The sequence below is a fragment of the Castanea sativa genome, chromosome 5 (genome assembly GCF_040712315.1).
Source record: "Castanea sativa cultivar Marrone di Chiusa Pesio chromosome 5, ASM4071231v1".
Classification (NCBI taxonomy): domain Eukaryota; kingdom Viridiplantae; phylum Streptophyta; class Magnoliopsida; order Fagales; family Fagaceae; genus Castanea; species Castanea sativa.
The window spans coordinates 42552980-42576668 of record NC_134017.1 but is presented as its reverse complement, the minus strand read 5'-3'; the positions used below and the strand labels follow the sequence as shown (position 1 = coordinate 42576668).

General features: G+C 33.8%; 1 long non-coding RNA gene across 1 annotated transcript; it reads left to right on the top strand.

Moving 5' to 3' along the window:
• Positions 1 to 2843: 2843 nt before the first annotated feature.
• Positions 2844 to 8598, top strand: LOC142637314 (uncharacterized). Its single transcript, XR_012844603.1, has 4 exons — positions 2844 to 3116; positions 3848 to 3924; positions 7269 to 7440; positions 8318 to 8598. It is a non-coding gene; the product is annotated as an uncharacterized LOC142637314 (long non-coding RNA).
• The last annotated feature ends 15091 nt before the right edge of the window (positions 8599 to 23689 follow it).

Sequence of the window (23689 nt, the reverse complement as noted above, 5' to 3'; positions counted from 1 at the left end):
AGATTTTTTACTTTCAAACTGAACAATTTCATTGGTTTTTCTGAATCATCATATCACTTGTCTTCTTTAATTTCCACACTTAGTGATATGATTGTTTGTGTTTAACCTAGATCTGAATAATCAACCTAAGTATTAACTTGGTTAATTAATTAGGTTAAACAATCTAAATTTACAAGGGTCTAAACAAACTAACAGTATGCTTTACTAGGTAATGTGCATGTATGTGTGTTTGCTTAGGGAAAACAAGTGTGCATATGGCACATGTCAATACTATGGTGGGGTGTGTGTATTTGAGCATTTACACCTATATTTATTTTAAGGAGTCACCACCAACCATTGGGATTCTAAGGTGTGATTGATCACTTAAGTCTAATTAATTTTACTTCCTAATTTTAACTAAGAAAATCCTAAGGCTCTTAAGCTAAACTATAAAATCAAATAAACGTCTCAAACAAGAAATTATAGATTTGAAAGTTTGGTTACACGTGGAGAAGGTGCTAAGCACCCCCACAACGCCTATCCAAAAGGATAGTACCTAATTTTGGATTTTAACTTAAATTTCACCATTTTATATGACAACTAACATATTTGGCATTTGATAAAAAGTATGTATGTACATGTGAAATAAAGCATAGATAAAAACTATCTTAGGATGACATGTAATCTATCCTAAGATGACGTGCGAAGATGATATGTAATCTATCCTAAGATGACATGTGGGAATGACATGATGTTTATCGTAAGGTGACAAGTAAGAAGAAATGTAAAAGAATGACATATAAAAATGACATGCAATCTATCCCAACATGACATGTGCAATATGATGATGTATAAATGAATGGCATGTGAAAGAAAATTTAAACAAAAGGGGTGAAATGTATACCTCATGCAATTAACCCATTTAGGCACCAAATGTATTCTAATGCAAAGGTAGCAAGGTATAACAATAATTAAAAGGGGGAGGGATTATGTTTGGTTCTAGGGGATTCATGGACTTAAATGGATTTAAGTCATGGGCAAAGCATCACATTTTTAACACCCAAATAAAATTCCTATGAGTTTTTAATATCTCTCTCTCTCTCTCTCTCTCTCTCTCTCTCTCTCTTAAGAGGTCGTTTGTGAAAAGTTCATAGGTTTTTTTCTTTAAAAAAAAAAAAAGTCCTTAAAAGGGAAAAGGATTAAAGAAAAATCCATAAGTTTTACATCATTTTTGAGAAGATTCCCAAAAGGGACGAAAATAAAAGGTCCCATGGTTTTTAATTTTGAAAGAATCCTTAAAAGGGATAAGATTAAAAATCTCCATCAGTTTTGTATTTCTTAACAAAAATCTGTAAAAGGAAGAAGGATTAAAAGTCCAATGGGTTTTGGCTTTTTGAAAAGGTTCCTAAAAGGGGGAAAAATCCCATAGGTTTTACATAGAAAACAAGTTTCCAAAGAGGAAATGATTAAGAAGGTCCCACATGCTCTTATTTTGAAAAGCTTTAGAAATTTTATTGGTGGAGACTCCTAAATTTGAAAAGGCATTAAAAAAAATCTATTATTCTTATATACATATGTATTTTTTGGAAAAGACCTTTTTGAAAACTCCTAAGTGTGGTGTGTGTGTGTGTGTGATGCTTTTCCTTTTTTTTTTTTTTTTTTTGATGAACAAAAATGGGTAAGGGGAGTAACCAACATGCCAATCCTACCTGGGCGTAACCACAGTAGCACTCTACTCGCTAGGTCCGGGGTCCTACTGGGATGTAGGGTGACCACGGTGAGTCATAGCTTCCCAGGCCTACGAAGGACACTAGTGAGTCCATATTCGGACTCGAACCTTAAGCTACTAAGAGAGGTAACCCAAGTGAGTCTATATTCAGACTCAAACCTTAGACCTCACACTTAGCACATCTTGTGCATCACCCAAGACCACTAGACCATACCCCTTGATGGTGTGATGCTTTTCCTTTAGTCATTTTTAATATGGGACTATGAATTTATAATCTTAACTAGAAAGTTAAGGTGTGAATCTCATACATGACTAAAAGGATAATATATATATATATGACCAAAGATAGATGACACATAAAAGGCTACATCACCCTGCTACCTCACCAAACTTATAGCTATAGACATGCAAGCATTATAAAAACTCCAAGAGAGGAAAGCAAGCATGCAAGAGAAACATAGCCATAGCTAAAAGGAATAAAACCAACATGTGACATAGGCATTATTATAAAGGGAAACCCTGAACATGTAATTAAAAAGCGAAGGAGGAAAGTTTATGGTAAAGTTTTAAATTCTGAGTTGTAAAAATTTGTAATCTTTAAGCCAAAGGAAGAAACTTTACTCTAAATGCTAAACTTTCCTAACTAGACATAGGCATATCTACACAAATATTAACATGCTACATACAAAAACATAAAACACAAGGGAAAGGAACAAATTTTCATGCCAAGACTTAAGCTTTAAACAAAGAACATGCATACAAGGTGCAACCTTGGCTTAAAGGTGCAACCTTTCATGCATACAAGGCTACAACAAGGTAAAGATATGATCTTTCTTGGACATGGAAGCATAAACATACTAGAAAAACCATAAAAATAAAACCTTAAAAAAAAAATAAAATAAAGGCTATAACACCATATCCATGTATTTAAGAACAAATATCGAAGCTTTTATATCAAAGGGATATTTTTAGGGTCATTCTACTGTATCCTCTCAAAAAAAGGGAGTACAGTACCACCTTAATTTTAACCGTTGATTTAACATTGTTTAAATCTTGACCATTGGTATAATTTTAAGGGATACTGGTTACTGGCTAAACAGGTTATATATATAAACCAAAAAAAAAAAAAAAAAAAGTCAAAATAACGCATAATCATTCACGCATCAACAACGCCTCTGGTCTTCCTCTCTACCCTGTCTCGTCTCAATGCTACAAACCCATACCCACAATAGAAGAAACCAGGCAACGGCGCACCATCGAATCTCAATCCAACTCGGCGGCGCCACCCTCTAGCTTCTTCTATTCCAATCCAACCTCAAATCCACATCCAATCCAACTCAGCGGCGCTTCTTCCGTCTCTCTGCCCTTTTGTGCGAAGTTTCCACCGTTTATCGAACCTAAAATCTCAGTAAGTCTCATCCTTATTCTTTTATTTTCCCTATGGGTTTTTTAACTGTTTCCGTTTGTTCTCTGTATGGCTAAATTGTTATTAATTTTGTTTTGTTTTTGTTTACCTTTTGATTTCGCAATTTTGCTAGGAACAAAACCAATCTATTATTCCTTTTGGTTCATAGCAGTTGAGAGAATAAGTTCTTTTATATACTTGAATTAGTAAAACTTATAATTGTATGCTTAATACTGATTTCAATTTGGTTTATTTTTCTTTATTTTGTTTGGCTGGGTTTGTTAGTATTGCCGTTTATACTATTTGGGTTATTTATCATAGGTTTTTCTGGTTGGGTTGAACAATTTGGGCTTTTTTCTCTGGCTTGGCAGGAGTTGGATAATTTCTCTGGGTAAACCCCTTACAATCAGATTGAAATTGCTTACTGAAAAGAAGAAAAAAAATAAAATATATGTGCGCGCGTGTGTGTATATATATTGATAACCTTTGGTATTGATGGTGAAAATTTTCCAAATTTTCTTAGAAAATGAATACAAAATTTAAATAACATTGATGAACTAGCAAACGCCATAATATATTCCAAACATTAATATAGATTCCGTTTTATTATTTTCTTAGTCCCTCTTGTGGAAGTTTCTCTTTGAAGTTTGATATGCATAAGGTAATTGCTTTATGTTAGTTTTGAATGCAGCTTGGTTGGTGATTTTTGCCTAACTGAACTTTTTAAATGTCAGAAAAAGCGTGGTGCTAGAAAGACCGTACTGGTGAAGAAGAAACATGGCAGCTATCATTTTTTTACCCCATGATTGAGGTAAAATAAACACTAATTTCCTTTCAGATGGTTCTATGTATATAGGTCATGCCTGTCATCATTAGATATCCCGTATTTGGGAGTACCTTTGTGGTCTTGTTTTGGCTAATGGTGATGTTTACAATTTGGTCCCACTATTATATCTGCTTAAGGTTGTCTGTTTTTGTTAGTGATTTAAGACCTGAGAGAAAAACCATATTAGTCGACATTTGCGTGTCTTAAATATATCTTGCTACCTTGAGAGTATCGTAGCAATGGAGGACTTATATGTGACCAATCTCTTTTCTACATTGTCATAATGTGATCAATTCAGTTATCCTGTAACTTTGAATTAAAGCTATATGGAATCAATGGCTTACTAGGCCCAAATTCTTGACATCTTTCAGGAACTTGTTGAAAAACTTCACAAAGGTGAACTGTCAAAAGATGATTATCCATTCTACTGTACCCCCTCTTTTTTTAGGGGGGTACGGTACCCTCTTTAATCTTGGCCATAGATTTTACACATTTGAATCCTGACCATTTATTTACTTTTAATGAAAAACGAATTACCGGTTATGTAGGTAATATATCAAAGCAAGAATGCACCAGTTAGTGTTCTTTCTCTTACATCTCCGTCTCCTCTCTCGCATCTTCTCTCTCAAACTGAAAACCCAGTGGGTGATCCTTCTTTTACTTCAAAATACTAAACGATGCATCTCTGCAGTGCTTAGCTTCCACCACCAATGGCCCAAGAGAGAGAAGGACTCATTCTCTTGGGTTGTGTGCTTCGTCAATAACTCCTTCAAACCTGATGAACTAGATTTTGTCTACTCCACTCTCAAATGGATCTATATCATCGACTTGTGAGATTTCTTCAATTCTCTTTACTCTTAATATTTTTTTTAGTCTTATCAATTTATATTCGATATTGGGTCTCTTTTTTTTTTTTTTCTCATTTTGACTCTAAAATTTTGGGTATTTTTAGCTTTTCAGTATCATTTCAATTCTGGGTATGTTTTGTTTTTCCTTATCTTAATTCAAGTTGAAAATTCGTTTTGTTTTGTTTTTGTCTCTAGAATTTGGTTATGCCTTTTGTTTGCACGAGTAAATAGCAATAATTTGCTGGCTCTGAATTGTGGATTTTTAAATGCTCATTTGATCGATGATTGAGTTAAGAAATGAATCACTGACGGTGAATATTGGGGTTTAAGGTAAAGTGAGACTACAAAAAGAACAGTTCTTCACCTATGGTTTGGCCCTTTTCCTTTTTGTTTCATTTGTCATATAAAAAGCTTGTTTTTCTTATATTTCATCCTACCTAACCATGTGGGTTGTTGGGGGTATTTTCCATTTGGATGACATTTATCTATGGAACTGCTAATTTCACTAGGAAAAAATGTGTTTTTTATTTTTTATTTTTTTTTAAGTTAAATTAATTAAGCAATAGTGATAGAAGACCTTTAGGGGTTGATTTGTGAAATGCAATAGATAATGAACTTGTGTATCTGTCTTGATATTGAGAAATGGAGGAATTTCTAGTTATCTACTGAAATGCTAGCTGTAAAGTATGCCTTATCTTGAGTCAAGGAGCAGGGAAAGTTGCGAGGGAGTAGAGGGATGACTATTGCAGTTGTAAAAAATTTGTAGTCATACCATTCATTTGCTTTGTTTTGATGGGTTAGTTTTGAAACTATCCTAATGGGATTGAACTGAAAACCTTGTGAAACATACCATTCAATACCTCTGTTTTGGTGGATAAATTTGAAACTATCCTAATTGGAATGAACTAAGTTCCTTGATAAAAGTCTACCCCATATATAAGTTATTACTAAGAACCTACTCCTAATCCAGTGGTGTAACCAGAGACTAATCCTTTTATTGATGGGTTTATTAAATAAGTTTAATTATTTGCTTACTCTGTGTATTGCTTCTGTAAATGGGTCCAAACACTTATAACATGTTTTTTTAAAGTAATATCTAATTTTAATTACTCAGCTTATATATAACCATTTCATTTTTCCTATCAAAGATAACTCAGCTTTTCAATATGAATAATTTATTCTTTGTTTCCTTTTCAGCCTCATTTTGTGCTTGACTGAGTACTAGTTCCTTATTTTTTGTTTCGTTTTCAGCTTCATTTATGCTTGAGCTGTTATATGCTACTCCTTGGAGTTAATTTGGAATCATTATCATGTTACTTGAGGTTTCCAAGGAGTAGCAAATAACAGCTCAAGAATAAATAAAAAGAATTAGTCTGACAGATTTTGATTATGGTTTTATTTCTTCATAAATTTGGCTGTTTTTACTTGTTCCTTCTTCCCCCCCCCCCCCCCCCTACCAGAGAGATGCAGACTGTGCACTTGAGCAAAAATAGATAAGAGGGAGAGATAATCAAGTTATCTTTGTGTTTATAAAATTCTGTTAAGAGAAAAGACAACATAGTCCAAGGATGTTGAGTACTTTTAATCAGTTATTCAAAATATTGCTAGTTTTAGCTATTTCATGTCTTGTTATTTAATTGTAGTAGTTCAAAAATTAAAGCAATGAACAACATTTTAAGGTCTCATGTGGTCAATTTTGATTTTAGCTTTGATTTTGTCACTTTCATGGCTTGTGTTCCCCTTAGAAAAACAGAAACTTTATGCAAAATTTAAATAATGGATTCCAATGACCACTCGTATATCAAGTTATCCTTAAAAAAATAATTATATATAATTTAAAAAAAAAGTTTCTTATAAGTGGCACAGAAAGTGCTTGTTGAAATGCTTCTAAGGGATTCAGTTTTTCCAAAACTTGTGGCTTTGTGTTCTGCTCATCAAGAGGTGTGGGTTCTTGTTAGTGTGATGTTGAAATTTTATTTTATTTTATTTTTATTTTTTGGTTAGCAGAGGAAAAAGGCAACACCTATGTATTTAAGATGGAAGGGTTTTTATAAAGAAATAAATTTTTTCTTCTATGTCCTAGGGAGGACACAGGTATAGAGTTGCTATTTCTTTGTTTCTATTTCATTTCTTTTCTATGTGGTGTACATCTAAGTTGTAATATGTGTAGTTGGAATCACAATAAAGAATCTTTTATTGGTAAATAAAATGATAAGATATAGTTGATGATAAATGCAGAGTATGTTTTTGGTACTAGTGGAGATAAATGACAGAGAAGAAAGAAAGCAGAATGCGTAGAGAAGAATAACCTTGTTAAACATTTTAGAGACTACTAAAAGATTAACTAATTCTTTGTATGACTAAAATAGATTAATTATATATATATATATGCATGCATGCATGAGTGACTACTTGTTAAAAATGATGTTGTGTACAATTTTCAGCTTGTAATTGTGAAGTTTTCGTTGTGAAAACTTGCAGCTGATAAACGGGTATGGGGGTCTACTAGATGAGAAGAGTATAGCCTAATCACAGCAACTGATTGCCTCAGAAAGATCACGCACAGTGATGTACCCCTTTCATACTATACACGACTTTGGCATGTTGTTTGCATATTCTATAAAGATTGGAATAACCTGAGATTTAGACGAAGGTGATTATGCTTCATACCCTTTTGATATGCATGTCTCAAATAGTAGTTTCATTAATTTAAGATCTCCTTTGATTTTGTGGGCATCTTGTTCAATTCTTCCTGTAAATGTACACTAATCTTCTAAATTTGGCTTTTCATTTTAAAAAAGGTATGCCTGGTATGACCACCTATGCTGGTTTCCATGAAGTTTGCTCTCCTTAGAAAGGAGAATATGTCTTCGTTTCAGTAGCATCTGGTGCTGTTGACCAACTTGTTGGACAATTTGCAAAATTGTTGGGTTGTTACGTAGTTGGAAGTGCTGGAAGTAAAGAAAATGTATATTCTATTAGGATATACTTTTTAGTACTCATTGGCCCTTCTTTATCTACAAGCTGCTCTTTATCTGAATTTCACATTGATCAATTCCGACAGGATGGAATCTTCCTTCCCCACAAACCCGACTAAAAAACAGTCATTTTTTCCTTCCATGATTGGGGAGTGGGTTGGTGGGATGAATGTACCATTCACGAAAGAAGTTTTTTTTTTTTTAAAAAAAAAACTATTTTTAAGCATGAAATACTCATCTTTTTTTCTGTGATGAATTAGGTTGACCTATTGAAAAATAAGTTTTTTTTTTTTTTTTATGATGCTTTCAGTTATAAGGAAGAGCATGACTTGGATATGCTGCTTTGAAAAGGTCATTATGTCATTTGCATAATAGGAGTTTAAAATTGTAATCTGAAGCTTGAGGGACATACAGGTTCTTTGGCAGATTAAGTTGTTCTTTTTTAGCATTGTGTAATATTTTAACAAACTGGAAGGGCCATTACTTGATATGACACCACATTTTTCAGGTGGTCAATAGTTCTCCGATTCACTTTCCTCTTTCCTCTTTCAGGCTAGCCAGGAGTATTATAATTGAAGATGGCATTGAACCCAGGCTCACATGGAATGATGATAGACCCCATTTTGTGTCTGTACATCTGGTGAAGAGGGTCAGATAAAATATTAGTTTGTTGCCCTACTCTTGGAGTTAGAACCTGTTTGTAACCTGTAAAATGGCTTGTTTGGCATCAGACTTTCTCTGTGTACAATTTTATCTAAAGAAAAGTGCTTAATTACTCATATTACATGAAGTATTGTTAATGCATTCATGCCAAAATTTATTGGAATTACTAATTGCATTTGTCGCAGTTGAAAACTCTAAGTTGAATTGGTAGTACAACTTAACTAATGCCAACCTTCTAGGATGTTATTGCAATATTTTTGTATGAACCCATTGACATCCAATTTGCAAGCAGCTAATTTTATCTTTTGACAGGGAATCAATTATACTTAATTTTGCTACTGATTTACAGCCAAGGTCCTTAGCCGTAGGTTTTCTTTTCTTTTTTCTTATGTTTTTCCGTTTGGACTTTGGAGATTGGAGTAGGACTGCCAGGTTTACATTTTGGACTAAACCTTTTTTTTTTTTCTCACCTGTGGGCTGGCCAGCTGGAACGCAAGGGGGGCCAAGTCCCTTTTTTTTTAAAAAAAAAAAAATTTAACCTACTTAATACAATAATGTTTTCCAACACTCTTTCCACAATATTCCCAAACACAATCATGGTCATCCTAATATTCATTGTCCGGCACAACTATTACATATTCTTATTAAACTTTGGCTTTTGAAACATATTTTTCAAAAGAATTTTATTGATACTATTGACTCACACTTTTCTAAAAAATATTCTATTAGACTATTAACTATGGCAAAACTAACATCCTCTCCGCTTACGCAGGGGACAAAATAAGATTTAATACTACCACTATTAAGTGGAAAATTATGACTTCTTCGGCAGAGAAGAGGGACAAGGGGAAAGCACATGCACAAGACTTTCCTCAAGACGAAAGGTTCCCAGCGGGATACCCTTTTGTAATGCATGAAAGCGCATCTTCTGGAGTAAAATCCAGTAATGCAACATCCCTTCAGGAATTTGTCCCGACAGAGGTGACATATTCCAGTGGTGATATCATATTAACTTTGCAGGAAGTATTGAACACAGACTTGCAATTCCATAATGGAATCTATAGTGAATTACCAGATTCTATTAAATTCATTCTAGACAATCTTCAAGCTGCCTATTCTTCAGACCACCACAAACTATTCAACAAAACCATGAGAGCACTTGAAATTCACCTTGTTAACCTTGCTACCCAAATTATTGACCCCACTACTGAAAATGCAGCCTTTGCTGACCAACTTTTTAATTGCCTTGCTTACGCTCAAAATCGTCATGATGAATCACACATAATTAGTCAACTCTTTGGCAAAGAGGAAATCCATTCAATGGATAGAAAGACTATAATGGGTACTGATTTTGCTAGATTGAGTCTAAAAAATCAATCTTTGCTTAAAAGTGTTGTTGCCAACTTGCCTCCAGAAGTACAAACTTGTATTTTTGAAAGCAAGGCTATGACTAAAGATCTTGATCTTTGGTTAAAACATTTCAAAACTCTTGTTTCAATTGCTCCTACCATTGTTGAACCTGATGGCCCCAACAGAGGCTACCTGAAAAAGAAATGGGGAAAATACTTTAGGAGCAGTCTCAGAGTACATGAAAAAACCCATCATTTCCCCGGTCTTTTAATTAATTATGAAGATGGTTCTGATGATGATCCTTTTTGGCTTTCTCAAATGTTTGAATTTGGTTTTGTCAGACTCATCAAATTAACGAGTCATAATCAAATTAACCAGTTCCCTGATATTATCCAAAAGGCTGTTGCAGATGTTGCAGCAACCCCTTATGTTTCAATTCGATGTTGGAGTACTTTACCCAAATGGGAAAAGAATAATTGGATGAATGTTCAACCTTCCAAGCATCTTGTTCTTATTAACGGATATACTCACCAAGGCCAATGGTATGAATGCAATGCTTATGTTTCCCATAAACATCCCTATGCTCTTGCTGAATGTTGGAGAAGTTACTTTAATAATCGAATTCTTGATGTCTCCGAAGAATTATGGAAAGACTACCATTTCTTTGGCTGTACAGATAGAATTTCTGTTTTTGTTAACAAACCTTATACTTCTGCGGTCAGGCACTTACAATGGGTAGAACATGATGACCCAAGAATATTCCTCACAAGAGATCCTATTCACGAACCATTAATGTATTGTGGTTTCTGTAACCAATATTCAACTTATCATGAACATGAATGCAATAATGATCCCCCATGGGATCCCTTTCCAGGAGACCCGTATGCTGGTTATCCATCTGATGCAGCTTCTACTTAGAAGCATACTGGTCCAGCTAGATGATGCTACTATTTTCCGACGATACTTTCCTGACAATAATGATCCATTGTTGACTATTCCAAGATTCAAGTTTTTTTGAAAAGACAAAATTATTTTGCTGATACTTTTGGCACTACTAGCCAACCTACTTTCGGTCTTAAAAGTCGATTTGATTCCTTCCGGATATTGCGCTCCTATTACAGCTCTTATTGCCCCTCACGGGTCCTGATGTGAATAGTAAGATGACATTATTTACTTTGTACTGTTTACTACTTTATTCACTTATATAAGGGGGGTTGTCCCTTATTGTTAAACTCAAAATCTTTTTCTAGGATTTCCCTTAGAACTCTCTCTAGGACCTCCTTAGATCAAGATATCTCACTACAAAGCTTGTAACTAGGAACCAGGACTAGCTTTCAAGCCTTGTACTATTTACCCAACCTGTTGATCACTGTAATCTTGTTGCTACTACTACTGTAAGTACTTTGATGTATATTCAATAAACAACTGTTGTTTTCAATACTTTGAATTATTTTGATATACAACTGCTTGGCTGGTTCTACCGTCTTACTTTCAATTATTATTTACTTTGAATTAATCCATATATCTACTATCTGTTGTGCTTTCGCCTTCTGCGCTGTCGTCCTTCCCCCTTTATGGTATCAGAGCCATTCTTTCCTTGGCCGATTGTGTTGTTGTGTCTTTCATCTTTTGTCCGTGTCTACCTGACCTTGTGATACTTCGTTGTTGTGTCGATCTCACCGTCGTTGGCGCCACCGCCATTGTAAAAAGTCCCAGATCCGAACAGTAAGGCCCGTGAAGCCAGGAGAGCGTGAGGGCGTGAGAGGAATAGGGTTGATGTCCGGTATGTGTTACGAAATGCAACGGTTGTGAGAAAAACATAATATTTGAGTGTTATAACTAAGTTAGATATTGATAGGATGTGGAGATCTGACTCCTCTGTTAGCTCTAGGACTGGTTGTCCTCTTGATATTGTAAATGAAGAAGACCTCACTGTTGGAGAAAGTGAGTACCCAGATTTTAGAAAATGGAATATTCCTAAAGTTTCTACTAAATCTGCTTATGATCTTAATTGGACTGAAAAAAAGTATTTTCTCTGAATATAGAGCTTGAACTGTTGAACAAACTTTTTCTATTTCTAGAACTCATGAAAAATGTTGTTTATTTTCCAAGAAAAATATTAATGAGTTTTTATCCAAGAAAAATCTTAAATATTTACACATTGGTTTGGTCCAAGTTGCTGTTAAACCTTTAACAAGAAAAGGAATTGATGCTTTTGTCCTTATGTGTTTACGTGATGCTAGATTTAAGAAATTTAATGATAGCATTCTTGGCATGATTACTGCTTCCTTGTATGATGGTCCTGTTTATTTTTATTGTTATCCTGATCTTGCTCTTGCTCTTGATGATCCTAATATTATTAAAGCTTTAACCTTGAATATATTGACTTCTGGATATGATATGGATGATGGTAGTAGACCCTTTACTCTTATTTATCGAATTTTTTAAAGATTGCTTGATTTCCAGCTAACTCCTCGGTCTAGAGGATGTGATCCTGCTAGAAAAACTATGTTGATTCAATGTTCCACACCTGATGCTAAGATCCAAGTCCCTAAAATGATTCAATGGCAAGATATTACTCTTCCCAAAGAATGGACTTTGGAACAAGTTGCACCACCTGTTAAACCTGTTTTTGACGAACTTGATCTTACTAAAATTGCACAATATTCTGATGGAACTGTGAAAATATTTTTTGATGATACCAAATGTTTTCCTGCTCACAAACCTTTAAGAATCAATGAAGGAAGAAAGTCCTTTGTTGGATCTGAAAGTATTATTAAAAGAAATGCTGATGTTGACGAATTTTTGAAAAAGAATTTTGAACCACTTGATTTAAAGCTAAAAGGAGTTGCTAGCAACAATTCCCAAGTTAGCAATACTTATTATTCAACTAAACCCGAATTTCTTCCAAAAGATGACCAAGAAGAAGAAGAAGATGCAAAATCTGAAGCTCCTTCTGGATCTGATTTTCCACCTATTGAAACTCCTCCTCCTTTTAAACATCCGCGTGTGATAAATTTGATGGATATGGATGTTGAAATCCCTGCTTTTCAAATTGATATGGTTGCTTTAAGTAATGAATTCTTTTCTAAAGTAAACCGTGATAAAAGAAAGTATTACCAAAGTACTTTTGCTCAGTCTGAGAAAGACAGAATCAAAAGGAAATGGAGAGAAAAAATGAATTTGTTAAAACAACATATTTTGTTTTTTGATTATCTTGAGAATTATTATGTTTCAAGAAATGAGGTTCATACCAATTACTTGAACGTAATAAAAAAATCTGCTTTTGTCAAACATGATAAAACTGTTGTTAAATCCAGTCATCCACCTCTTGAAACTGTTTTGATTACTTGCAAAAATGATAAAGAAAGCACTGAGGTGAAAGCCTCCCCTTTCAAAATTGCTGATGATAAAACTCCTCTTTCTGCCATTATTGAACAAAACAATTTTACTAATGAATCTTTTCATGTTATTGGTCAACAGCTTGACCATATTGAAGAAAAAATTGATGAAAAACCTTCTATTTCAAAACCTGAGAAACCTTTGATTGATTTACCCAGTCAAAGAAAAAATATTGATTTTAAAACTTCTCAGAGTAAGACTTTTGATTTAGTTAATTCCCAAGGATCAACTGTTGAAAAGATTGAAAAAATGCTTGCTGATTTAAAAGTTAAAACCGAGCAAACTTCTACTTCTAGAAGCGCTGCTTGTGCTATTTCAAGAAATGAGAAAGAAGTTGTTTCTGATGACGACACAAATTCTGACTCATTATCTTCAAAATCTTCCAAAAATGCTTTTGATGATGGCATAAGTTTACCAGAAATTAAAAGATTTGTTGGAAAACCCAATCCCACGTCTTTTACAAAAAATTGGTATACTAAACCTACTCCTCCTGATGTACAGTTTGAAGAAAGATCTTCTCGAAACTCGGTTTTACTGTTCTCCTCGATAAACTTTATGAATGGAATATTGATGGTTTGTCTGAACAAGAAATTATTAACAAAATGGCTCATATGTCTATGGTTGGTATTGCATACATAAATAACCATGACAGTCTTGATCATCCTGATATTGTTGATTTGCTTGCATCTGGTTTCACTGGTTGTCTTCGCGGATGGTGGGATTCACATCTCACAGAAGAATCCAGAGAATCTATTAAACATGCTGTTAAAAGAGATACTGATGGTATGCCTATTTTTTATCAAAATATTAACCGTGGTGTTCCTGATGGTGTTAATACTTTGGTTTACACCATTCTTAAACACTTTGTTGGTACTCCTTCCAATATTTCGTCTCGAATTTCTGATTATTTGAATAATTTGAGATGCCCTACTATGTCTGATTACAGATGGTACCAAGATGTATTAACTTCCAGAGTCATGCTTAGAAAAGACTCTACGAAGCCTTATTGGAAAGAGAAGTTTATTGACGGTCTGCTTCCTATTTTTGCTCATAAAGTAAAAAATGAATTAATTGGTAAAAATGATTCTATTGACTTTGACAATTTAACCTATGGTGATATTTTCAGCACTATTAAGAAAATTGGAATTAATATGTGCAATGATGAAAAATGGTTAAAACAACAGTTAAAAGATAAAAAGAAAGCTAAATATGAAATGGGTAATTTCTGTGAACAATATGGTTTACCTCCTATTGCCTCTTCCAGACAAAAAGAAAAAAGTAAACATGATAAGGTTTACAAAAGTTATTCCCATAAAAAGTATAAAAGACACAGAACCCACTTTGTTAAACCCAATGATTTTATGCTAAAAACAAATCTACTTTTCGAAAACATGATAAACAGAGATCAGGTAAAAGTAAGTGCTTTAACTGTGGCAAATTTGGCCATTTCAGTAAAGACTGTACCCAAAAGCCTGGTAAGTTAAAAAATAAGTTGAACATGTTGAACATTAATAATAGTGATCAAAATGAATTATTTCAGATTCTTGAATCTGCTGCTTCAACTGATTCCTTTGAAGAGGATTTTTCCTCCTCATCTGATTCTGATTACCACTCCCGTAGTGATGTTTCTAAATCTCCTAATATTAAACTTGGCTGTAGAGATTCTTGTTGTAATGTGATTAAATCTGTTAAAATGTTAACCAAAAGTAAAGAGAATGATGATTTACTATTGACAATGATAAGTAAGATTGAAGATCCTAATTTGCAGAAAGATTATCTTGATAAGTTTTTGAAAAACTTAACAAAAGAAGATAAGGTTAAAAGACCTAATTCTACGATAAGTTTTGAAGAAACTCTGAAAAGATTTAATAAAAATAAATCAAAAGAGATAACTGTTAATGATCTTCAACATGAGATAAAAACTGTTAAACAAGAAATAATCCAATTAAAAAACGATGTTAAATCTATTAAACATGATAATGATCATCTGAAACAAGAATTGTTAATTCTAAAAATTGATAAAACTATGGATAAGCACCAATCTGATGATGATGAGCAAAAACACGGAGATGAATCCGATCAACAAGTTTCTCCTTCTGGTAATGTTTCTGATCGTACTTTGATTAATTTAATTGATAATCAATTGTCTCTTGTTAAACATATGCTGCCCAAATGGTACACTAAAATCAAAATTGTTGTTGCTCATGATTATGCTTTTAATGTTGTTGCTATGATTGATTCTGGTGCTAATGTTAATTGTATTCAAGAAGGATTGATTCCTTCTAAATATTTTGAAAAACTACTGAAAGATTAGTTTCTGCTAATGGAACTAAAATGAAAATAAAATATGAATTAAATAATGCTCATGTTTGTCATGATAATGCCTGCTTTAAGATCCCCTCTGTACTTGTTAAGAACATGACTGATAAAGTAATTCTTGGTTTGCCTTTTATCAACTCTTTGTATCCTTTCCTTACTGAGGATGATGGAATTACTAGTAATATTAGGATGTATCCTTTCCTTATTGAATATACATCAAAGTACTTACAGTAGTAGTAGCAACAAGATTACAGTGATCAACAGGTTGGGTAAATAGTACAAGGCTTGAAAGCTAGTCCTGGTTCCTAGTTACAAGCTTTGTAGTGAGATATCTTGATCTAAGGAGGTCCTAGAGAGAGTTCTAAGGGAAATCCTAGAAAAAGATTCTGAGTTTAACAATAAGGGACAACCCCTCTTATATAAGTGAATAAAGTAGTAAACAGTACAAAGTAAATAATGTCATCTTACTATTCACATCAGGACCCGTGAGGGGCAATAGGAGCTGTAATAGGAGCGCAATATCCGGAAGGAATCAAATCGGCTTTTAAGACCGAAAGTAGGTTGGCTGGTAGTGCCAAAAGTATCAGCAAAATAATTTTGTCTTTTCAAAAAAACTTGAATCTTGGAATAGTCAACAATGGATCATTATTGTCAGGAAAGTATCGTCGAAAAATAGTAGCATCATCTAGCTGGACCAGTATACTTCTAAGTAGAAGCTGCATCAGACGGATAACCAGCATACGGGTCTCTTGGAAAGGGATCCCATGGGGGATCATTGTTTCATTCATGTTCATGATAAGTTGAATATTGGTTACAGAAACCACAATACATTAATGGTTCGTGAATAGGATCTCTTGTGAGGAATATTCTTGGGTCATCATGTTCTACCCATTGTAAGTGCTTGACCGCAGAAGTATAAGATTTGTTAACAAAAATAGAAATTCTATCTGTACAGCCAAAGAAATGGTAGTCTTTCCATAATTCTTCGGAGACATCAAGAATTCGATTATTAAAGTAACTTCTCCAACATTCAGCAAGAGCATAGGGATGTTTATGGGAAACATAAGCATTGCCTTCATACCATTGGCCTTGGTGAGTATATCCGTTAATAAGAACAAGATGCTTGGAAGGTTGAACATTCATCCAATTATTCTTTTCCCATTTGGGTAAAGTACTCCAACATCGGATTGAAACATAAGGGGTTGCTGCAACATCTACAACAGCCTTTTGGATAATATCAGGGAACTGGTTAATTTGATTATGACTCGTTAATTTGATGAGTCTGACAAAACCAAATTCAAACATTTGAGAAAGCCAAAAAGGATCATCATCAGAACCATCTTCATAATTAATCAAAAGACCGGGGAAATGATGGGTTTTTTCATGTACTCTGAGACTGCTCCTAAAGTATTTTCCCCATTTCTTTTTCAGGTAGCCTCTGTTGAGGCCATCAGGTTCAACAATGGTAGGAGCAATTGAAACAAGAGTTTTGAAATGTTTTAACCAAAGATCAAGATCTTTAGTCATAGCCTTGCTTTCAAAAATACAAGTTTGTACTTCTGGAGGCAAGTTGGCAACAACACTTTTAAGCAAAGATTGATTTTTTAGACTCAATCTAGCAAAATCAGTACCCATTATAGTCTTTCTATCCATTGAATGGATTTCCTCTTTGCCAAAGAGTTGACTAATCATGTGTGATTCATCACGACGGTTTTGAGCGTAAGCAAGACAATTAAAAAGTTGGTCAGCAAAGGCTGCATTTTCAGTAGTGGGGTCAATAATTTGGGTAGCAAGGTTAACAAGGTGAATTTCAAGTGCTCTCATGGTTTTGTTGAATAGTTTGTGGTGGTCTGAAGAATAGGCAGCTTGAAGATTGTCTAGAATGAATTTAATAGAATCTGGTAATTCACTATAGATTCCATTATGGAATTGCAAGTCTGTGTTCAATACTTCCTGCAAAGTTAATATGATATCACCACTGGAATATGTCACCTCTGCCGGGACAAATTCCTGAAGGGGTGTTGCATTACTGGATTTTACTCCAGAAGATGCGCTTTCATGCATTACAAAAGGGTATCCCGCTGGGAACCTTTCGTCTTGAGGAAAGTCTTGTGCATGTGCTTTCCCCTTGTCCCTCTTCTCTGCCGAAGAAGTCATAATATTCCACTTAGTAGTGGTAGTATTAAATCTTATTTTGTCCTGCCAAGTAAGGGAGAGGATGTTAAGCCAGTTGGCCATAGTTAATAGTATAATAGAATATTTTTTAGAAAAGTGTGAGTCAATAGTATCAATAAAATTCTTTTGAAAAGTATGTTTCAAAAGCCAAAGTTTAATAAGAATAAGTAATAGTTGTGCCGGACAATGAATATTAGGATGACCATGATTGTGTTTGGGAATATTGTGGAAAGAGTGTTGGAAAACATTATTGTAGGAGGATATCATGCTACGGAGGATTTTGGACCAAAGCAAAGACTTGGTCAAAAGTCTAATGCAAAGAAGACCTTTTTGAGTTTTAGCATCCGTAGGAATTATAGGAAGTCCTTTGGTGAAGATATACCTTTCACTAGGGATTTTGTCATCATGCAAGTAGTCAACAAGAGAGATATCCATATTATCATAGTATCTATCATCCATCAGGACACTATGACAATCGGCAATAATTGTTGGCAACAAATGAGTAGAGCTATTCTTTTGTTTAATAAAGTTAAGATGTATATTCAATAAACAACTCTCTCCTTTCCTTACCTCTCTCTATTTTTCCAGCAGGATCACGTCCTCTAGACCGAGGAGTTAGCTGGGAATCAAACAATCTATAAAAAATTCGATAAATAAGAGTAAAGGGTCTACTACCATCATCCATATCATAACCAGAAGTCAATATATTCAAGGTTAAAGCTTTAATAATATTAGGATCATCAAGAGCAAGAGCAAGATCCATATTGTCATAGTATCTATCATCCATCAGGACACTGTGACAATCGGCAATAATTGTTGGCAACAAATGAGTAGAGCTATTCTTTTGTTTAATAAAGTTAATATGTTTATTAATATTATGAGTTTCGCACGTTGCACAAAATTTGAATTTTACTTTTTGTCCAAAAGGATCAGTAGTAATTCCATCATCCTCAGTAAGGAAAGGATACAAAGAGTTGATAAAAGGCAAACCAAGAATTACTTTATCAGTCATGTTCTTAACAAGTACAGAGGGGATCTTAAAGCAAACATTATCATGACAAACATGAGCATTATTTAATTCATATTTTATTTTCATTTTAGTTCCATTAGCAGAAACTAATCTTTCAGTAGTTTTTCAAAATATTTAGAAGGAATCAGTCCTTCTTGAATACAATTAACATCAGCACCAGAATCAATCATAGCAACAACATCAAAAGCATAATCATGAGCAACAACAATTTTGATTTTAGTGTACCATTTGGGCAGCATATGTTTAACAAGAGACAATTGATTATCAATTAAATTAATCAAAGTACGATAAGAAACATTACCAGAAGGAGAAACTTGTTGATCGGATTCATCTCCGTGTTTTTGCTCATCATCATCAGATTGGTGCTTATCCATAGTTTTATCAATTTTTAGAATTAACAATTCTTGTTTAAGATGATCATTATCATGTTTAATAGATTTAACATCGTTTTTTAATTGGATTATTTCTTGTTTAACAGTTTTTATCTCATGTTGAAGATCATTAACAGTTATCTCTTTTGATTTATTTTTATTAAATCTTTTCGGAGTTTCTTCAAAACTTATCGTAGAATTAGGTCTTTTAACCTTATCTTCTTTTGTTAAGTTTTTCAAAAACTTATCAAGATAATCTTTCTGCAAATTAGGATCTTCAATCTTACTTATCATTGTCAATAGTAAATCATCATTCTCTTTACTTTTGGTTAACATTTTAACAGATTTAATCACATTACAACAAGAATCTCTACAGCCAAGTTTAATATTAGGAGATTTAGAAACATCACTACGGGAGTGGTAATCAGAATCAGATGAGGAGGAAAAATCCTCTTCAAAGGAATCGGTTAGACGGCGATTCAAGAATCTGAAATAATTCATTTTGATCACTATTATTAATGTTCAACATGTTCAACTTATTTTTTAACTTACCAGGCTTTTGGGTACAGTCTTTACTGAAATGGCCAAATTTGCCACAGTTAAAGCACTTACCTTTACCTGATCTCTGTTTATCATGTTTTCGAAAAGTAGATTTGTTTTTAGCATAAAATCATTGGGTTTAACAAAGTGGGTTCTGTGTCTTTTATACTTTTTATGGGAATAACTTTTGTAAACCTTATCATGTTTACTTTTTCCTTTTTGCCTGGAAGGGGCAATAGGAGGTAAACCATATTGTTCACAGAAATTACCCATTTCATATTTAGCTTTCTTTTTATCTTTTAACTGTTGTTTTAACCATTGTTCACAGATATATGGATTAATTCAAAGTAAATAATAATTGAAAGTAAGGCGGTAGAACCAGCCAAGCAGTTGTATATCAAAATAATTCAAAGTATTGAAAACAACAGTTGTTTATTGAATATACATCAAAGTACTTACAGTAGTAGTAGCAACAAGATTATAGTGATCAACAGGTTGGGTAAATAGTACAAGGCTTGAAAGCTAGACCTGGTTCCTAGTTACAAGCTTTGTAGTGAGATATCTTGATCTAAGGAGGTCCTAGAGAGAGTTCTAAGGGAAATCCTAGAAAAAGATACTGAGTTTAACAATAAGGGACAACCCCCCTTATATAAGTGAATAAAGTAGTAAACAGTACAAAGTAAATAATGACATTTTACTATTCTCATCAGGACCCGTGAGGGGCATTAGGAGCGCAATATCCGGAAGGAATCAAATCGGCTTTTGAGACCGAAAGTAGGATGGCTGGTAGTGCCAAAAGTGGTCAACACTATAATCATGATAACTTTAGTAAACATTTTTACTCTTGAGTGAATATTGTAACATCAGTAGCCTTTATGCAAGCTAAACAAATCAGGCTCCTAGGTCAGGAGTGTTTTCATCATATTCTTCATCATGTGCAAACCAATCTTTTGGATAAGGTTGAGGATAAGGGTAGCAAGGGCTTTCGGCAACAGGGCTTTCAACAACAGATCCTTCTTCTTCAGAATTTCTGTTCTCAGCTTCTTTTTCTTCCTCAATCTTTTTCTTGAGAAGGGCATATAAATCATCTTTAGTTAATTTGTCAATATCTGAGGGAGTAGAGGGGGCCTTGGAAGTAGACTGGGCACTAGAGATCAGTTGTTTGGGAGGTGGTCTCCGGTAAACATTATCCAATATTTGTGAAACATATCCAAATTTGTCCTGACATACCAATGTCTAGTAAGAATATCACCTTCTTTCTCATATTGCCACTTTAGAATCCAAGGGACTCTAAACCGTTTAACAAAGTGGAGAAGGGCAGGAAATTTGGCATTATGAGCATTTACCTTAAAACCTTGTTTCCAGAAATTAAAACAATCAACAAGAGGTTTGGGGAAGATCTCAATACCAGAACCAAATTGATTCCACCAACGGATGAACCAAAGAGGCAGATCAACATTGTTGTCAAATTCTTTATCAAAGTTAATAAACCACGAATGAGTCATTGTCTCATTTTGGTGAAGCATAAATTTGAACCAAGCGTCAATATAATCATGGTATGAATATGGAACAGAGTGTTTAGAGAGACTTTTTGTAAAGGTAGGAGAATGTCCCCAACTAGCTTCAGTAACAATATTTTTTAAGTAAACACTGTGGTAAATAATTTTGGTTTTATCATCCAAATCAAAGATGGTTTTAATAACAGTAGCATCTTCTTGGCGTAAAATGTCAGAATAAAATTCTAACCTTTTAGCACCATGTTCCGGAACCCAGTGACACAAAGGAGGGAAATAGCTTTTTGCAATCTGGAGAGGGTTCTTAATTGCTACTCGGTTTGGTTCAACAAAAAATAGGTTTTGGAAGTATTGTTTTTTAACATATTGTGAAGCATTGGGTTTTCTTGGGTAAATAGTTCGGACAGGCTGGTTAACAGGGGTTAAAGCATAAGGGTCATAGGCAGAAACCAAAACAGAGGAATAATTAGGCTTGGGGATTGATCCTAAAGTGGTGAGGCGGTTAGCAATATCTCCTGGGGAGACGGGTTCTCGTTTAACAATTTGGTCGTGTGAGGTTGCAGGACCTTTATCCTTGGATCCTCTACTTGCCATTGTGGCACTGCAGGAATTCACGGGTAAGAAAATCAGGAATAGAATTTTGAGATCCTTTAATATATTCAATATCAAAATCAAAAACACTTAAAATAGCTTGCCATCTTGCAAAAATATGTTTGGAAGAAATATTCTCAACATCTTTTTCAATAACGTACTTAGCACTTTTACAATCAATTCTTAATAAAAAATTTTGGTTTAACAAATCACTTTGGAATTTTGAAATGCATAGTACTATAGATAAAATTTCTTTCTTTATAGTGCTATAGTTTAATTGTGCCGCATTCCAGACACCAGAGTAGAAGCGAACAATTTGCTCAGAAGAATCAGGTGAAACTTTTTGTTTTAGAATGCCCCCATAACCAATGTCTGAGGCATCAGTTTCGATAATTTTGAAGGCGTTAACAGTTGGGATACCAAGACAAGGCAAAGTTTTAACATGGGATTTGATCTTTTTAACAAGAGAAGTATGAATATCAGACCAAGGAGGAGGATTACTGTGTAACCGATCAAAAAGTGGTTTGCATTGTTTTCTCAGATTCTTGTAAAAATCAGCAACATAATTTAAGGATCCAAGAAACCTTTGAAGTTGAGTTTTGTCAATAATTTCATCAGGAAATTTATCAGCAAATTGAATGGCTCGATCAATAGGACGGATCTGTCCTTCGAAAATGTCATATCCAAGAAATCTGACTTTGGTTTGAAACAGTTTGACTTTTTTGGCAGAGACAACAAGACCATTTCTTTTGATAGTGACCAGAAACGAGTACAAATGTTTCTAGTGTTCACTAATGGAGTTGGAGAAGATCAAAACATCATCAATATAAACAATAGTGAAATGGCTGAAAGAATTGAAAATATCATTCATAATGTTTTGGAATTCACTAGGAGCATTTTATATATATATATATATATATATATATATATATATATATATATATATATAAAAGGGTTGTATTTAACCACAACTTTTTACTTCTTTTTGACAAAATTTGTTTTTTTTTTGTTTTTTTTTTTTTGTAATTTATATTATTTTTTCAGTTTTGTAGGTAATATTAGAAATTTTTATAACTTTTTTTGACAATTTTTTTTGCACTTAACAAGCACCAAATGGTGCTTGTTAACATTCTCCAAAAACAATTAGACCAGGGGAGCCTACCCCACCTATGTTTAGGGGTATGCATGGATCAGGTTAAGGGGATTTTTTGATCCAACCCAATATGATGGGTCAAAAAAATTCAACCCAACCCATCACAAAAGTCCATCCCAACCCCACCCACATGAGTCGGGTTGGGTAGGGTTGAACCCATAGGATAGAAAATTTTTTTTATTGTTATTATTATTAAATTGAGTACAAAAAAAATATAAATATAAATATATTTAAAAAACTCAAAAATTAGTGTTAATGTAACTCCTTAAAGGTAAACAACACTAATGACTAAACAACGATAGTAATTTACTAGGGTTTGTGTGAACTAATTGGCTTTTATATAGGATAGAAAGAGCTAGTTATTTTAAAAATTTTATTAATTATATAATATATTTTGAATATATATATATATATATATATATATATATATATATATATATATTAAATATATGGGTGGGTCGAGTTAGATTTGACGGGTTCAAAATTTTATGACCTAAACCCAACAAGACTCGCTATCAAAAAAAAAAATTGTAACCTAACTGGCAATACAAAAGCCAAACAGCAAAAAACCCATATGGAAAACTAAAGAATAAGGATGAGACGTACTGAGATTTTAGTGACGAGAAATGGTAGAGACATCGAACAAAATGTCAGAGAAAGAGAGAGAAATCGGTGGCTGTTATCACCGACTTAGATACAATGTTTGTACTGCTTAATATAACAATGGAACTGTCAAATGTGAGAAAAAAAGTAAGGGAACTACCAAACGTGAGAAAAAAACTGTCATATGTGATGTTGAAACTGCACAATACGAGG